At 34.4% G+C, this 19307-nt stretch overlaps 1 pseudogene; it reads left to right on the forward strand.

The window, feature by feature from the left end:
• The first annotated feature begins 226 nt into the window (after positions 1-226).
• On the forward strand, positions 227-17960 carry LOC117911851 (annotated as a pseudogene).
• The last annotated feature ends 1347 nt before the right edge of the window (positions 17961-19307 follow it).

The raw sequence follows: 19307 nt of genomic DNA on the forward strand, positions 1-19307 counted from the left end.
CTTATATTTATAGTTCCATTATGACCTACGGTGAGAAAATTGGTCAATAAAACAACTAATTGGGATTCTTGGGCATTTTAAAATGTAACCTAAAATTTTTTTCATCAATTTTTTTCAAAATCCCATCATGATACAAATGGCATGTGTGTAATTGTGGGCATTTAAGCGGGGCGATGTGTCCGAAAACATGAAATAACGGTGGGCCGCCACGACAGGTGTTCGCACCCTGCTGAAGGGTGCCTGCACTCCACCTTCAGCTTTGTTCGCTTCTCATCTCCTCTCCACTCTCCACCTCTCCCACTGCCAGTCCGCCACCCTCCACTCTTCCGGAGAAAATTTTCTCCCCACTTTCCTCTTCGTCCATTTTCTCGGGAAAATTTACTGCGTTTTGTGAGAAAGCATCTCCCTCCTTTATGGCGCCGATAAAGTTCTCGCACGTTCCCCATTTCTGCTCTCTCCAACGCTCCCTCCTCGCACTCGCTCTTCTAACCCTACTCGCCTTCATCTACGTCTCCTTTACTTTCCTCCGCTCTTCTTCCACCGATCTCTCCCCGAATCCTCCTAAGGTACTTATTTTTCCATTTCGTTTTCGCTTTTGCTCTGTTTGTGTTGGCGAGAAAATGTAGGAAAATCAAAGAATTAAAGCCTGAGAATTTTTTGGTATTCAAGGTACGGAGAAATGAATTCAACTTAGTCGGGTAGTTATGTTAGCCCATGTTCTCACAGTCGTTACTAATGAGAAATTATTTTCCTACGTTTTCTTAGCAACCAAATAGACCCTCTTTGATCTTTTTTCGGAATTCGGTTTTCTCACATTTTCAAAGGTTGCTGTAATTGGAGATTTGGTCGAATCCTCTGAAATTTATCAATCACCGGGGAAAAACGTGGACGAATTCTCTGAAATTTATCACTTGCCGGACCTTTTTCGGCTGAATTATGCTGAAATGGAGAAGAAATTTAAGGTTTTCGTATATCCAGATGGAGATCCAAATACGTACTACCAAACACCGAGGAAACTTACGGGGAAGTATGCTAGTGAAGGATATTTCTTTCAGAATATTAGGGAAAGTCAGTTCCGAACTGATGATCCGGATCAGGCTCATTTGTTTTTTATTCCTATTTCTTGCCATAAAATGCGAGGCAAGGTATGAATTAATTGTTTATGGTTTCAATTCTTTTTGTCACAAAATTTGGTGATGACTTTATTTTTAAAGAAATATTTTAATGCGTGATGTTTTAGAACTTCTTAGCTGTGGAAAGATTGATGTATTTTGTTCAATAGTAAGTTCACTTATTTATAATAGTTGTGTGGATCTTGCATTCTGATAGTCTTTGGAAATTTGAATGAAGGGCTGCAAAAAAAAAAAAAAGGAAAAAAAAAAAGAGATTTAAAATGTAACTAGTTCTTTTAGCTAAATGATTAATTATAGACCCTACAAAATACCAATATGTTGGTTTATAAGTATATGCTTTTTTAAGGTAAATGGCAGCATTTATGCACCTTCCATGTCAGTGCCTTCAAAGTGATTCAGTAAGACATTGTTTGGATGGTTTGTTTTAATGTTACTTTACTAACAGTATCAGAAAGTATTTTGAGAATGCACACAGGCGTATGGAGGTTGTGGGTTTTGCAGCCCATATGAAAGAGAGAACATGGGTTGGATATTATCTAGTGGAATTCTATATTTTTATAAGGATGCAAGGAAACATAAGTGTGTAGCATATATTGTGGCTTTGTGGTGTCAATCTCTTAGTGCATTTGGGATTTAGGTGGAGCAAATTAATAAGGAGAATAATAATTCTAGGGCCCAAGTGGTCTATGGATAAAGAGACTCCTTCCCAATTCAATACCCTGTTGAGCACCTATCAATGTTTAACTATAGTCATATAGTTGAAGTGTAATGACTCGCATCCAATTGTGTAGATATTGTCCGTTTTGGATCCAAACAAGCCCTCATGACTTTAAAACGCGTTGATAGGGTTAAGAGGAACCTCTACATATATAGCGTCAGAAACTTTCTCCTCTATATAAGTATGAGTTCTTGTTAACTATGTAGACGCGTTTTAAAGCCATGGGGGTCACTTTGGCCCAAAGCACACAATATATACATAGTTGGGTACAAGTCATTACAAAATGTATCAGAACTGATCCTTGACCCTGATGTAGGGTTTGTTTGGCGCCTTAAAGGGTGTTTGTCTATTTGGTCCCACAATCCCATGAGACACAACGAGGACGTTGTGTCTGCATTGGGGATGGGGGGTGTCTATAATGTCTCACATCGGATAGGGGAGAAAGTTTTTGGCTCTTCTTAACTATATAGTCATGTTTTAAAGTCGTGAGGGTATCTTTGGGCCCAAAATGCACAATATCTAGACGGTTGAGTGTGAGTTGTTACAAATGGTATCGGAGTTGAACCCCGACTCCGATGTGGGGGTTTGTTTGGTCCTGTAAGGGGTATTTGTTTGTTTGACCCAACAATTTTATGAGACACAATGAAGACATTGTGTCTCCATGGGGGATGTTTGTGATGTCTCACATTAAATAGAGGAGAAAGTTCCTGACACTATATAAGTATGAACTCCTCTTAACCATGTAGTTGCGTTTTAAAGCTGTGAGGGTCCCTTTGGGCCCAAAGCGCACAATATCTACATGGTTGGGTGCGGGTCGTTACAAATGGTATTAGAGCCTATCCTCAACCTTAGTATGGGGGTTTATTTGGCCCTGTAATCCTGTGGGACACAACGAGGACGTTGTGTCTGCATGGGGTGTGTTTGTAATGTCTCACTTCGGATAGGGGAGAAAGCTTCTGATGCTATATAAGTATGAACTCCTTTTGATCATATAAATGCGTTTTAAAGCCGTGAGGGCTCTTTTGGGCCCAAAGCGCACAATATCTATATGGTTGGGTGCGGGTAATTATAAATGGTATTAGAGCCAATCCCCAACCCTAGTGTGGGGGTTTGTTTGACCCTGTAATCTCGTGGGACACGAGAGGATGTTGTGTCTGCATTGGGGGTGTTTGTGATGTCCCACTTCGAATAGGGGAGAAAGTTCTTGATGCTATATAAGTATGGACTTCTCTTAACCATGTAGATGTGTTTTTAAGCTGTGAGGGCCCCTTTGGGCCCAAAGTGCACAATATCTACACGGTTGGGTGTGAGTCATTACATGAAGACTCCACTTTTGTCCAATAAAGGTAACATGAGAACTTTTAGAGAAACATGCTTTAATCCTTCAAATTGCTTATCAAGGAAGTACTTCTGAAATTCTTAGTGAATATGGCCCATAAAGAAAGCTTGGAAACCAACATTTTGCTCAATGTTTTTTAAGACCATTTTGTAAATGATAAAGAACTATTAGTTGCATTCTCAAGAGCAACATGAGTATCCTAAAAGATGAAATTATTTCAACCGAGTTTACTTTGATCTTACCCATGTACAAAATTCAAATTTGAATTGCTATGTTCTTGTAAACAAAGTTCCATTGTGTCTTAAAGCCATGTTGGAACTAAATTATTCCTTAGGTTTTTCTTAGACATTCCACCTTGCAACAATGTCATTACTTTCATACATTTTCATTAACTAAGAAATTCATATCATCTTGAATGTGGGATCATGAGAGCATGCACCCATGAATATTTAGAGAGATATAGGTACTGACTAAAGTTTTCCTTTCTTGTAAGATTGTTCTAGTTGAAAGTTTAACCTACGTTTTCTTTCTCCCACCCTCATTTTTCATTGCATTAATTATCCTTTTATACATGTCATTGATGATGTCAATATTGTTAATGTTGCTGTTACAATATTTTTTCTTACGGATGCTTTCTTTCTCAAAATGCACTACATTACTCCCTTAAAAATTAATATTATGTTCTTTATTTTTCTTGGTTCATGACAACAACAGTCTCCCACTGCAAAATTCTTTCTTCTTGGAACATAAATGCCTCTCCCTTTTCCCTTCCACGAGTGTATGATATATAAATGCTAATATTTGTGCTTTTTGCATGTGTATAATCATGTACATGCATACTGTCGCATGCATGTGGGCCATGGCTTATCAGAATTCTATTGCCCTTGAAGCAATCTGTACTATGGAAACCTTAATCTAATTCTGAATTAAAGTGCTGACTTTCTGAAATGTATTGCATCATTTTAACTACAAACTTTCTTTAATATATGTTAAAGTTATTGGGCGATTTACTGGTTGATATATATACATACATAAACGTTTATTTGGAGTGAATTTGTGATTTGAGGGAATGGAGGCAAAAATTTGATGCCTTTTGAATAAGTTGCCTTCAATTTGTTTCTTTTTTGAAAACAAGGGAGCATGGACCATATAGATGGAAATTCTAGCATACATAACTTAAAGTTTCTGGTTTCAAGTTGATGAATTTTCCCTCTTTAGTGGTGTTCTTCTTATCTCTTTCTAATCTGTGTGATGCAACTGTTTTACAGGGTACATCATATGAAAATATGACTATTATTGTTCAGAATTATGTGCAGAGCTTGATGTCCAAGTACCCTTATTGGAATAGGACCCTGGGCGCTGATCACTTTTTTTTTGACTTGCCATGATGTTGGCGTGAGGGCAACTGAAGGAGTTCCACTACTTGTAAAAAACTCAATTCGAGTTGTGTGTTCACCAAGTTATGATGTTGGATTTATTCCGCACAAGGATGTTGCCCTCCCTCAAGTCTTGCAGCCATTTGCTCTCCCAACTGGAGGAAGGGACATAAAGAACAGGTTACCAACTCTGCATTTCATCTAAGTTTTTTGAATTCATGGAATTCTTGATTCAGGAATTTTTCATTGACCACAGAAGACCTTATGGATTACTTTGTGAAGTTCATCTTATTTGCTCCTTGTCTAATAAACTCTACCAGTGAATTCCAAGTTCCAACTTGGAGCACCTACTATCTCTTTATTTGATAATGCTTCTTATATGTCACTCATTGTTGAGGTTTCCCTGTTATTAATCAATGGCAACTTATTATGTTATTCCTAGTTATTAGAATTGGACTGGCAGTCTATCCAATTTGATGGCCATGTCTGCTGAATTAGTTTTGCATGGTTCACTGAGTTGACTTAACCTGGTAGCAAAGTAGCAGAATGTTAAAAGCTTCAAAAAATTTAAAAATAAGGTTTTTTTTTTTTTTTTTTTAACAGAAATAAAAATGAATTAAATGTGACAAGAAGTACATGAGAAGGATTAAGATCCTCCCCAAAAATACAAAAAGTGATCAAAAAGTATATGATTGAACCCTCCACTATACTAAGGAGACCTCTACGTTGGAATGCTACCACATGGGAATATACAAATAAAGCATCTCATCACTCCATAAGGTTCATCTCATATCCTTCGAATAGACACCTAATCAATGTCCCTCTCCTTGCTATCCATGCCATTTTGTTCTACACAGGGAGTTCCAATCAAGCTAAACAAACTTGATACGAATGCCTTTAAAAGCAGTGGTATAAGATGCCCAAAAAGAGGAATAGAAATGAATCAGGTTCCAGAGAGTTTCTGAAGTCCTCCATTTTTCCTCAAAAATAAGTTTGAAATAGATTTTTAACTTAATTTCTTAAGTTATACAAATCAGTCTATGGTTCAATTCTTCCATTGTCACTCTCCAATTGGCTTTTGGAATATTGTACAAATTCTGGGTTTGATGGTGTGAATTGGACTGGTTGAGTGGTTGGTTCAACAGAATTGCCAGGATGATCTAGATCTGAAAACACTGTATATTATAACAGAAGGGTTCTGGAAGAAATTAAAGTTTGAAGCCCATGTTGGTTTCTCTAAGTGGAGCAGAAACTTAATTGTCCCCATCCCTATCCCTTGGGCTTGTTTGTGCAATATACTTCCAGTTTGATGATTTGATCCAGACTGGTTGACCAGTCAATTCACTGGTCCAATCTGAGCCAAATACACCGTATGTTGGTTCTAGGAAATGTTGTGTCAGAAAGTGAAGTCTTTTGGTACTTTCCTCTGCTTTTACCTATCTAATATTTTCAAGAAATTCAAATGTTAATTTATATAAAAAAAAGAAAAAGGAAATCCAAATGTTAATTGGGGTTATCCACCTGCGTGGAGTTTTTTAATTGCTGCTGCAAATCATGGAAATGGAAACATTGATATTATGAAAATGGGATTATTGTACTAATGGCACGTTGGTGGTTACAAATGAAATAAGCAATATGTCTAGTTGTACTTAGATTCGGTAATGTGGATACATCTTTTTTCAGAATTTTATTTTTCAAGTGGGGGATAGAATAATGACTGAGTGGGAAGTTGGAGCTTTGATGGAACATAAGCACATACATATAACCAACACAAACACACACACACACACACATATATATATATGGCTAGTTGGAATACAAAACTGAAAATCATGGCTAAAAATTCAAAAATAAAATAAGTTTACTTTTGCAGGTTCAATGATGAATGTACGCATTAAGCTCATATTATATTAAATCAAAATTTTCAAAACTCCAGTGTTCAATATTTTTATATGGCATAACTCGTGATAAATGCCCATGTTCAACTCTTTAAATCCTACTATATTTCATGAAATTGGTTATCTGTTGCTCTATACTGAATTCTTCCAATATACATGTTTCATATATGCCTGCTTACCAAAATATTTCACAAATGCATCATACATTCTTGATTTATTTTCCATGATGTAAAAAATGTTATGATGTGCAATATGATATTATGATATGGAACAATAAAAGAAAACAACACATGATACACAGCATGATTTATGAGAACTATGGTTGTGAATGCAACAAGGAAGTATATCTTTCTTTGGCCCCAAACACATTCTTTTTTCTGATATAATTTCAGCTAGGATGCATTGTGACATTTACAACCAGCAGGCCTCACCATGCCGGATATTTCCAACTATAATACAAAGTTGCTGTTGGTTTTGTTTCTATTTTTGTTATTTTTATTTTTCATTTTAATTCTTCACCTAGGACCTCTTGTCTCACTTTCATGGATTCTGGAAAATCATAGGACATCATCATATTACCATTACAAAAGAAACTTTCCTGTTAAGTTTGTTCTTGTAGATATTAACATTTTAAGCTGAATGGGTTTTTTTCTAATGATACAAGCAGCTTTTGTCTGTTTGGAGAACAAAGTCCTTTTGCAGCATTCATTTTCCAAAGTCTTACAAGCCATTGAAATAGTCCTTTCTTCTTAATTGTCTTTTTAGTGGAATTTGTTCTCCCTGTTAGCCCTAGTGTTCTTTGGTTGTTGCTTTGTAGGCCTATCTAGCACAGCTGACTTTTATTGTTAAACCTGCTGTTTGCTATAGTTTTTTCTTAATTTAATAAATGCTTGCAAATTGAGTTACACTGCTCTCCATGGATTGATCATTGATATTAACCAGTGTATTCTGCAGGACTACACTTGGCTTTTGGGCAGGCCATCGCAATTCAAAAATAAGAGTTATACTAGCACGTATTTGGGAGAATGACACAGAGCTTGATATAAAAAACAACCGAATAAACAGAGCTACTGGGCATCTAGTATATCAAAATAAATTCTATAGGACTAAGTTCTGTATATGCCCTGGTGGATCACAAGTCAATAGCGCTCGTATAGCCGACTCAATCCATTATGGATGTGTTCCTGGTAAGGAATTTTATCCATTCTGTTTATATTCAATGGTTTTATATAAGTTGTTCTGTTGTTTTCCTTTATTACCATCTCATGTCATGTTTGTCCTGCCATTGCCTAAGCATGTCCAACAAATGGATTAAAATTTTTTCCTACTATCAAACTCAATAAAGGATGTCAGATATTTTGCACATGGCGGATGTCAATATCACATATCATAATTCAGCTTATGTATATGTGTGTGTGTGTATTCTGTAAGCTATTATAATTCAGCTTATATCTCTGCCAACTAAAGTCCTATTCCCACTTGGGATACACGGCATCCTTTTTTACTTTTTTTCTGTCTCTATTGCTTGCGAAGTCTTTGCTTCTAGTGGTTGCATATTATTGTGAAGGCATGTCCTAATAAAAGATAAGAAGGAAAATTTATTAGGATTCATGCTAATAATGGTCTAACAAATTTTGCTACTGGCTCTTTAGGCTATTCCAACAATCCTTTTTGTAAGTGTGCAACCTAACTATAATAAAAGATGATACCGAACATGAAAAACTGGTGCAATTATGTAGAATGGGTTCAGATACAGGATACAGACATAATATGAATTTGGACATGCTAAAGCAACAAACCTGAAAAGTGGGATCAGAATACATTTGGCATACAATGATAAAAAAAGTTTTATATCCTATTATTATTGGGGGTGCAACTTGGGCCAGTTTGGTTTGGTTGACAGTTAACCCAAGCCTAACCTGTACATAAAACTCATTTGCCCAAAGCCTAACCCCACCTGAGGTTTAACTCGGATTAAAATCAAGTTAGGCTCAGGTTAGTAAATATATGTTTGGGTTGGTGAGGGTTAATAAACATTATAGAAGCTAAAGATCCATTTCCCTAAGTATTTTACCAATCAACCTATATTTAATAAATTAAAAAACTATTAGAAACATTCATTTAACTAGAATTCCAAAACCTTTACAAATCAATGTGTCCATATGTAAATTTATAACATTCATTTACTTAATCAATCCAATAACTACAACCCTATGCTACATTGATAAAATGAATCAAAAGGTTTAAAATAAAATAATAATAATAACAAACAAAATAAAAGGCTATCACATAAGATTAAATGACATTTTCAAGCAATTGCCAAGTCAACAATCAAATTAAGAGTAGAAGTTATATTTTCCATATTTTAGGATGGAATTTTAATTCATAATTAATTATTCAAATAAATAATCACAACTAGAAGATGTTTCTCAAATTAATTTAAAGTCATAACCAATTTTTCCCATAATAGCAAAAGTACATCTAAAAGTAAAACTAATATAAATTAATTGCTCGTGGCACCAAAATAACCAAAATCTTTACCAGTTCATTAGTCCTTTTTGGTTGGAAAAACCAATTTATTCCTTGATTAAAAAATAGTACACATATATATAATAGTGTCTAAGAGTCTAACACCCAATCTACAGCTGTCCTAATCACTAATTTACAGCTATCATAGTTAATAGCTGATTGTTATAATTGTCTTAATTGTACATTAATTGACTGATTCTACGAGCTAATATTAGCAGCTAATATACACTAAATATAGCTCATTTAGAGCTAATCAAGCCCTAAGATTAGGAGATTCTGTATATAAATTTATAATCTGGTTCAGGCTTGGCTTGGCTTGGGTGCTCCCCCTAACTTTAGCTTGACCTAAATTTGATTTGGGTTGACATTTTTTCCCCAAACACAAGCCCAAATTGCAAATTAAGTTGCCTAAGCCCTTAAAAAACCAGGTTGGGTTCAGTTTGGGTTGGAAAAACCAATTCATTCCTTGATTAAAAAATAGTAGACATATATATAATATTGTCTAAGAGTCTAACGCCCAATCTATAGCTGTCATAATCATTAATTTACAGCCATTGTAGTTAATAGCTGATTGTTATAATTGAGCAGCTAATATACACTAAATATAGCTCGTTTAGAGCTAATCAAGCCCTAAGATTAGGAGATTCTGTATATAAATATATAATCTGGATCAGGCTAGGCTTGGGTGCTTGTGGCCCCTAACTCTAGCTCGACCTAAATTTGATTTGGGTTGACATTTTTTTCCCCAAACACAAGCCCAAATTGCAAATTAAGTTGCCTAAGCCCTTAAAAAACCAGGTTAGGTTCAGTTTGGGTTGGGTTGGCTCGACCTAAATTGCAACTGAGGTTATTATTTGACTATATGAGTTATGACAAACATTAATTTTGTTGATTAGTTTATTAACTTATGATAGGTAGTAATCTTGGAATTATTAAGAAATCAAATTTGATTGATGAATTGAAACCTTTGTTTGCCCATTTTTTAACATAAAACAGTCCACATTTATTTTCTTCAGACTTTGCCTGCTTTCTTTCACTAGAGAAAATTGTTCTTTTGAACTCCAAGGCATCCTAAATATATTGGGCTCCTAAATGTAAATAGAAAGTAAATCATTTTTTTTTTTCTGAAATTACTTTTGATTTAGAATCTGTGCATAATAGACATCTGTCCATTAATTATTAGTGTCTTAACAATTAGGATATGAAAATATATCCTGGATGCATCCATACCACCTAGGTTGCTTATGGAACTAGGAAATTAGTTCTATCCGCATGTTATTGTATTCACAAGGAAATTTGTCTATACTAAGCCTAAGCAACTTGATGGAAGCCTATATCTATTTTGAAGGCTTTCTGTTTTCTTTGAATTAGGTGTTATTAACTAGGAAGTCAAAGAGTCAATCTAGGTTATGTGAAAACATTAAATCACTCTAGGACGTATAAGGAATGTTACAGAAGGTCTAGAAAACATAACTAGGTAGTTGAAAGCTGAGATTATGAAGGTCTCAAAGGGAGAAGGTAATCGGTCTTTTTTTGGCATTCTAAAAAATAAAAAAATAAAAAAATAAATAAAAAAAAAAAGAAAAGGAAAAGGAATTTTTTCAGATTTCTCTTGACAAGAAAGACTGTTTCAAGTATTAGAAGATTAGGTTTGAGGAGTCAACCTTGTGGCATCTTTCAATCCCTCTACTTGCATATTGCACGAGAGCTCAGCAATCTGCCACCAACTTGTGACAACACTTGGTTTACATCAGATTGGTATCAAAGCTGGTTTCTTCCTTGTGATTCTGAGTTCATGAAAAGGTCTTAATATTTGGAAGCTATGGCTTCAAGGAATGCACATGGAAATTGTCACAATAGAGATGTTTTAAGAGCTGTAGGAGCAGATCCAACAACTGCCTGCTGCATTTGAATAAGTAATTGGTAATTGTGGCAATGATCATAGTTGTGAATCGAATCATCCAAGGGAAGAGGAAGAGGTGTGTCATCAATTATTTGAAAGAGAAAGTGGCAACTCTTTTGATGACAGAGCAAACAATGTAAGGATACTGATGTAGCAAAACATGAGACCTCAATGGTGGGAAGAATGCATTGTACAGGCTCTACAAAATTTAAAGGAGTACAGTGTGCAAGTTCAAATTTCAGAATTTGATGGTTGGATGGAATTAGAAGAGTTTGTGGACTGGCTTGACAACATTGAAAGTTATTTTGATTGGAAAGAAGTGCCAGAGGAGAGGAAAGTTAAGCTTTTTGAAGCCAAGTTGAGAGGAACAGCTACTTTTTTGGTGGAAACATTATCAGCATGATAGAGAAATGAGGGGTAAGGGAAAAATCAGAAATTGGAGCAAGATGAAAGATAAACTGAAAGCACAATTTTTGCCTCAAGACTATGAGCAAACATTGTATCAAAGGGTGCAGAATTTGTGGCAGTGTGACAAGACTGTGGAGGAGTATACATAAGTTCCATTAGTTGACATTAAGAAGCAACTTGGTTAAAACTGAAACTCAAAAAGTCAGTTGTTATATCAACAGTCTCAGATTAGCCATGCAAGAGCAAGTGAGCCTCCAACATCCATATAAGGTTAGTGATGCCTACCAACTTGCTCTCAAAGTTGAAGCCGAATTTAATTGAGATTCTTCCTAGAAATCTGGACCTAAACGTAGTAGTGCAACAATTAGTAAAACAAATAATGTTACTTGAGGAGGACAAAGAACAGTCCCTGTAAGACCAGGTGGAAAAACAGTTCAAACACTCCATGCTCGAGGAAAAAATTTGATTAAGTGCTACAGGTGTGCAGTGTTTGGGCATCAATCTAATGAATATTGAAAGAAAAAACTAAATGTTCAAGTTAATTTTGCAGAAGATGAAGAGAAAGATTGTAAAGAAAACTTTGTAATTGAAGAGGAGGGAAAGCAACCTGGGAAAAGTAAAGCCACTGATGATAAAGAAAAGGGGATTGAAGGTGACATGGTAGGTGATGTGATAGTCATTTGTTCTCGCACCGTCTGTTTAAGAAAAGGATGATTGGCTTCACAAGAATATCTTTAGAACATGTTGCACCTTAGGAGGTAAACTTTGTAATTTGATTATTGATAGTGGGAGTAGCAAGAACCTGGTTTCTCAAGAGATGTAGACAAACTAAAGCTGAAAATGTTGAAGTATCCACAAACATATTGCATTCTTTGGTTCATCAAAGGAAATGAAGTACTCATGTCATCAAAGTGCCTTGTGAACTTTTTGAAATGGATTAAAGAGTTTGTGTGGTGTGACATGGTACCAACGGATGCATGCCACTTTCTTCTAGGTTGTCCATGGCAATTTGATAGGAAAACAATCCACCATGGTGACAAGAATACCTATTCTTTTTACTTGGGAAAGGAGGAGGGTGTTGAAATCAATGAGAGATCAGGTGGTTGTCAAGAAATAAGATAGGTGCTCAACTTTGTTTTCAAATTTAAGTGACTCTGTGGAGGAAAGTAAGGAAGATGGAATTGTTTATTCTCTCGTCGGAAAAGAAGTCATCAGGCCTCAAATGGTACCAAAAAGTGTGTACAGATTGTTAGATTAGTTTATAGATGTAATGCCTACTGAATTGCCAAATGGGTTACCTCCACTAAAGAAAATACAACACCACTTTGATTTTGTGCTAGCAGCCACTCTTCCAAATTTGCCTTGCTATAGAATGAGTCTGAAAGACCATTGGGAGCTTCATAGATAGGTTGTAGAGCTTCTCAAGAAAGGCTTTATTGAGGAGAGTTTAAGTCCATATGTTTTACCATCTCTACTCACACCAAAGAAGGATGGAACTTGGAAAATATGTGTTGTCAGCAGAGCCATAAATAAGATCACTATTAAATATAGATTTCCAATACCAAGGCTGGATGACATGTTGGATAAGTTAGCAAGGTCTTAGATTTTCTCAAAAAATGAACTTGAAAAGTGGCTACCTTCAAATAAGGATTCAGGTAGGCAATGAGTGGAAAACAGTACTCAAGACCAAGGGTGATCTCTATGAATGGTTGGTTATGCTTTTTGGTCTTTCAAATGCCCCAAACACTTCTATGAGCTTTATGAACCAAATGCTTAAACTATGCATTGAAAAGTTTGTTGTCGTGTGTTTTGATGACATCCTAATTTATAGCAAAGATACCAAGACTCATGGTTAACACTTGAAGTTTGTGTTGCAGCTTCTCAAGGAAAATCAACTTTATGCCAACATAAAGAAGTGTCTTTTATGGTGTGACTGATTGGAGTTTATAGGATTTGTAGTTTCAATAAAGGGTGTAGAAGTTGATTCAACCAAGGTTGAAGCCATTACAAGTTGGCCCACCCCAAAAACCTTAACTAAAATTAGAAGGTTTCATGGTCTGACTACATTTTATAGGAGATGTATTAAGAATTTTAGCATTATAATGGCACCACTGACAGAGTGCCTTAAAGGGGGCTAATACAGATGGGAGTTTCAAGCTAAGGAAAGTTTCTGAGAGATCAATAGAAGGATGACACAAGCATCAATTCTAGCTTTACTAGATTTTGATAAGATATTTGAAATAGATTGTGATGCATCCAAAGTAGGAATCGGGGGTGTCCTAAATCAAGAGTGGAAGTCAATTGCATACTTCAGTGAAAAACTTCCAAGGGACTCGGCATAACTATTCAACTTATGATGTTGAATTGTATGCTATTGTTCAAGCTTTGAAGTTTTGGTGTCATTACTTAATTCAAAGGAGTTCATTCGACATTCAGACCATGAGGCTTTGAAGTGTCTCAACTCTCAACGAAAGCTAAACTGTAGACATGCAAAGTGGGTGGCATGCTTGCAAGAATAAATGTTCTCACTCAGACACAAGGCTGGTTCACTAAACAGAGTGGCTGATGCATTAAGTAGAAGGGTTTATTTATTGCAAACAATGACTAATAGTGTGGTTGGGCTGGAGGTTATCAAGGAGTAGATCATGGAAGACTCATTTTTCCAAGAAGTGCTTGAGAAATATGATGCCAAAGACAGCAAGGTACTTGCTGAATTTGTCTTTAATGATGGTTATTTGTTCAAGGGAGTTAGATTGTTCATACTTGAAGGTTCTTTGAGGGAGCATTGATTGGAGAATTGCATGGTGGTGGTTTAACGGGACATTTTGGCAGAAATAAGACACTGAATTTAGTTTTTGAAAGGTACTTTTGGCCTACATTGCGACAAGATGTGTATAGGCATGTAGATAAATGTCATGTATGCCAAATTTCCAAGGGCCAACAACAAAATACTGGCTTTTATAGCCATCTATGAGTACCTACAATCCCTTGGATAGAAGTTAGTGTGGATTTTATGTTAGGGTTGCTTCAAACAGAAAAAGTTGTAGATTTAGTGTTTGTTGTGGTTGATTTTTTTTTCTAAAATGGAACATTTTATAGCATGTAAAACAGCCCTTGATGCAACCCATTTTGCAAATCTTTTCTTTCAGGAAGTGGTTTGATTATTCCGATAACAATCACATCTGATAGAGATGTAAAGTTCCTTAGCCTATTTTGGAGAACTTTGTGGAAGTTATTGACTACAAAACTATAGGTGAGTAGTGCATTTCATCCACAAATAGATGATGAAAGCGTATGTCTTTTGAAGTCTTTCCGTTTTCTTTGAATTAGGTGTTATTAACTAGGAAGTCAAAGAGTCGATCTGGGTTGTGTAAAAACTTTAAATCATTCTAGGGAGTATAAAGCATATTATAGAAGTTCTAGAAACATAACTGGGTGGTTGTTTCTTTGTGGTGGGGAAAGAAAGAGGGAGGGGGAAAGAATTTTTCTAGATTTCTCAACAAGAAAGGCATCAAACATCTATCACCTGCTTGTTACAACACTTTGTTTGAATCACTACTTTTGTCTGATAGTTGTCAAAAACTTATCATGCATGATATAATTCACATGCATGATATGATTCATACGGCAATGACTCAACAAACTTGTCATGTAAAGCAATGTGTGTTACCAATACCTATCATCTAAAGTGTATCTTGTGGTAATGTACAGAATAATGTGGTCTCATACTTTATTGTGGTAGTAATGTGGTATTATGCATACTCGGTTGAATAAATAATATGTATGATATGGTTATAATTGGCTATTTAAGAAAAATCAAATTTGATTTATTTCTTAAAATATTATTGTCTTATTATTTAGAAGGTATTTCAAGATTAGAAACCGATGAGAAAAAGAAAAGTAAAGGAATGGTCCTATGTGGAAATATCTGGCATGAAGCATACTCTCAGTTGAAGACATGCATGGAAAATGGAGTTTATATAGTTTAGTTCCAATTAATATTAGGTTATTCAAACGACATGTCGTTTGATGACATGAAAAATTGATCTAAAGGATGACAAAGAATGCAAAAGAAAGACTTTTAAGTAATTTATTAGTATTTGTCTCATCTTTTTATTTATTTATTTTTATATCTTTTTTGGTGGGGGAAGGAATTTGAGAGATAACAAATTTTAAAGGCTGCAACTTTGAATGTGGCACATAAATGCAGACATTTGTCAACAGTTCATATGATGTGGTAGTTATCCTTGTGTATGATTGCAATTACATTCTTTTCTGTCTCTTTTGGTGGAAGTTGAAGCATACAAAAACATTAAGACTTTTGGCATAATGATATCTATGAGTGAACTATAATTAAAAGTTTAGAAAGTTCATTTTCTGGCATATTTTGTGAAGCCTATGAAAATTCAGATGTTCAATGTTTTCCAATTACTTCTTCTAAGTAGTTTATTCGCTTTTTGCAGTAATCTTGTCTGACTACTATGATTTGCCATTCAATGACATTCTTGACTGGAGGAAATTTTCTGTAATACTCAAGGAGCGTGATGTTTATCGCCTTAAATACATTCTCAAAGACATACCAGATGCTGAATTCATAGCATTGCATGACAATTTAGTCAAGGTAAAAAAGACTCATCTTCACAACATGACTATATGATAGTGATAGTGAGATTCTTTTGGGTTTGAAATGATCTGAACTAGTGTACATGTAAGTGCATCATTTTACCTTTCTAAATCTTTTTATTTTAAACAAGAATGACACATGGTTTTCAAAGATAGCTAACAAAACATATGGTTTTCAAAGTATAGAGACAGCTGCTCTATACCTTTTTATTCAGTTGACGTTCGGTTCCATTATTTGAAAACATGGTTGAAATTTGGCTGGCTATATATATATATATATTTTCCTAATTTGACCTTTAATATTTCTGGCTTCCAACATTTTCAGATTCAAATTGAACATTCAAATTTGCTATAAATTTGTGACTTTAAAACCATGGCCATGTGCCATAAACAAAAGTTCATTCCTTAATTTCTGTCATGTTTCCAATGGTAGAAACTGTATATTGCGTAATGTTTAGCTCAGTGACCTAAGCCAAATCCTTTTCTTTTCTTGAGCACAAAGTCAAATCTGCATTTTGTTGTGGATCATCATTTGCTTTTACATACATTTTTTTGGTAATGGCAATGACTTATTTTTACGTTACTTTTGCAATGCTTAGGTTCCATTCTTTTAAATAATCTAAAATATCATCATTGAAGGAATCATGATTCGATGAGTTCAAGTTCTTTGATTAATCTGTAGTTGATTTACCCACTTAAAATTTGGAGAAGCCAACTAAATGGAAAGTCCTTTACTTGAATGTGATGCATTTAGCCTAACCTTACATCTAAGCAATCAACCCCGTTTTATTTGTGATATCGTTTTACTAAAACTCTTTTTATTAATGAGAGTACCAGTTGTGATAAGGCTATCATAATAGAATTACATAATTAGTAATGAGTAAACATACTTAGGAAAAATCTTCCTTATAAAATTCAGTGAGGTGCTCAACTTAGGGCCTCTTACTTTGAGACACTTGCCCAACTTAAGGCCCCATTGCACATTGAAGACAGATTGGCCCAGGTGCAACAAAGGGCCAATTTTGCAGGCAGTCTCACATGTATACCTAGGGAACTGCTGTTAGTGCATGGGTCGAGGAAGCGACATAAGGGAAATAACCTTTAGATGGTGTTATCTTTTTCTAGAGGTCGAGTGATGCAATTCTCTCACCTGGAAGAAAATGTGGGTTTTCATTCATGATATCTGCTATTCAAGGGATTTGTTGATTGATATACAACAGTGGTTTCTCAGCCCCGCCCAAAGAGAAAAGGAGAAATGGTAACCAAGTGTTTGGTATGCAAGACAATTGTTTGATATAGCTGGTTTTGATTAGCAAGCAACATTCTCACTTGTCTGATGATTATTTTTTCCTTTACAACTGCTTATGATTTGATTACCGACTGTTTGAGATGTTTGTGTGGCATGGAACAGGTGCAGAAACACTTCCAGTGGAATACACCTCCAATCAAGTATGATGCATTCCATATGGTGATGTATGAGCTTTGGTTGCGCCACCATGTCATCAAATACTAAATCACAAGAACAACTCCATTTTGTTTTCTCTACACTCCCAACATCCTTGTAACGCCTCACCAACTTCACAGGCAAGAAGTAAATTTTTTTCCAGCTGGGTCTGGTTTCTGAATCTTCATATTGAGCAGCATGTAAAATTAAATTCATTTAATTTTATTTAAAGTCTAAACCAAACAAGTAGTTGTTCACGTAGTTGAATACATTCATTTTTTTAAGCTCTTCAAGGAGGTACATGGACTACACGGTTGGTGGAATATAAGCTAAGCCTCTCAATGAAGCCTTCGGAATATTTTGACGAGGGGAAAGATTGCGAATGTGTCAGAATATTTTCAGAAGGTGGGGTGGTGTTAAAAAGCTACACGGTAGTTTTTTTTTCTCCCTTTTATGCATTATATTGCTTTTTATGAAGCAAACAGATGGATTGATTTTGTTGTTAGTGTATATATTGAAGGCTTAACGTCTTGGCTTCATTATGTATGAAAATATTTAAAATGCAATCACTAATTGCCTATTATTACCACTAGTTTTATGTCTTGTATTTTGTGATGCCAAATTATTTGACTGGTGATGATTCTCTCCACAAAATTATTTGTCTCTCAACTTTGAAAATTTAGTATCTTATATATATATATATATATATTTTTTAAATTAAAACTTTAAATTTAATTAAAAATTAATTACTTAAGTTTCTCATCATATTTACCCACCATTCACACTTGAGATTTGATTGGAAGGATCCAAACCCATATTTAAAAACATCGTGTGGAAGGTGAAGAGACATTTTCTTCATAATATCAATATGTTTTTATGCTCTTGTTATGGAGGACATCATATCCTCAACACATGTTGCCATCTAGGTTGAAAAAGATCCTAGCCACTGGGCTTTGAAGAAAGGGAAAATTACCAAATAGGCTAGTTTGGTGATGATAATGACTTAGAAGGATGGTTCATTTTGATTCTTACATGGAAAAAATTCCCATAAAGGCCATTTATCAAAATAATAAACTAAAATTTTATAAATATCTTTCAATTAAAAGTAGATGAAATTTTTTCAGGGCATTTAAAGCATTTGGCCCTCATGCTAGCTATATATGATTGATAAACACTTAATTTTTAATCAAAATTTTGTCTTTTAATACTAATAAATCAAAATGTACGATGACAATATAATCTGGTATCTAAAACCAAAATATTTCTAAAAAATCTTTTCAAATAAATATCTAATGTGTTTTCTGATTTACTATTATTTTTATTTTTTTAAAAAATAGGTTCTATAATTATGTAATAAGAATGATGTTTTTTTTTGTATTTTTTTCCAATTATAAATTACTAAATCATGTATTTGTATCGAGTTTAAGGAGGATGGAATGTCAAATTTTTTATTTGGATTGTCTAAAAAAATTAGAAAATAATGCAAAATGCTTAATTGTATTTTGCTTTTTATAATAAACTAATTTTTAAAAATTATATAATTTTTATATTTTTGCCTTCGCATGGTATTTTTTATCTTAATTATATATATATATATATATATATATATATATATATATATATATATATATATATATATATATATATATATTTTCTTTTTTTTCAATGCATCGAGTGGATGATGTAAATACATTGGTATGATTTGTTTGGATGTCAATGAGTTATAAAAAGTATCACTAATACTATTACTTTTGTTATAAAATACAAATATGAAACAAATATATTATACTTATAATATAAATATACTAACATTACAATACATTACAACAAAACTAAATGGAGAATTTGAAACTGACAATTTTATATGATTATACTATATTGCCTAACATGCTTATAAGCAATTTCAATGCCAATAGGGTATAGACAAGTATTTTTA

This window comes from Vitis riparia, chromosome 3, assembly GCF_004353265.1.
Source record: "Vitis riparia cultivar Riparia Gloire de Montpellier isolate 1030 chromosome 3, EGFV_Vit.rip_1.0, whole genome shotgun sequence".
Lineage (NCBI taxonomy): Eukaryota > Viridiplantae > Streptophyta > Magnoliopsida > Vitales > Vitaceae > Vitis > Vitis riparia.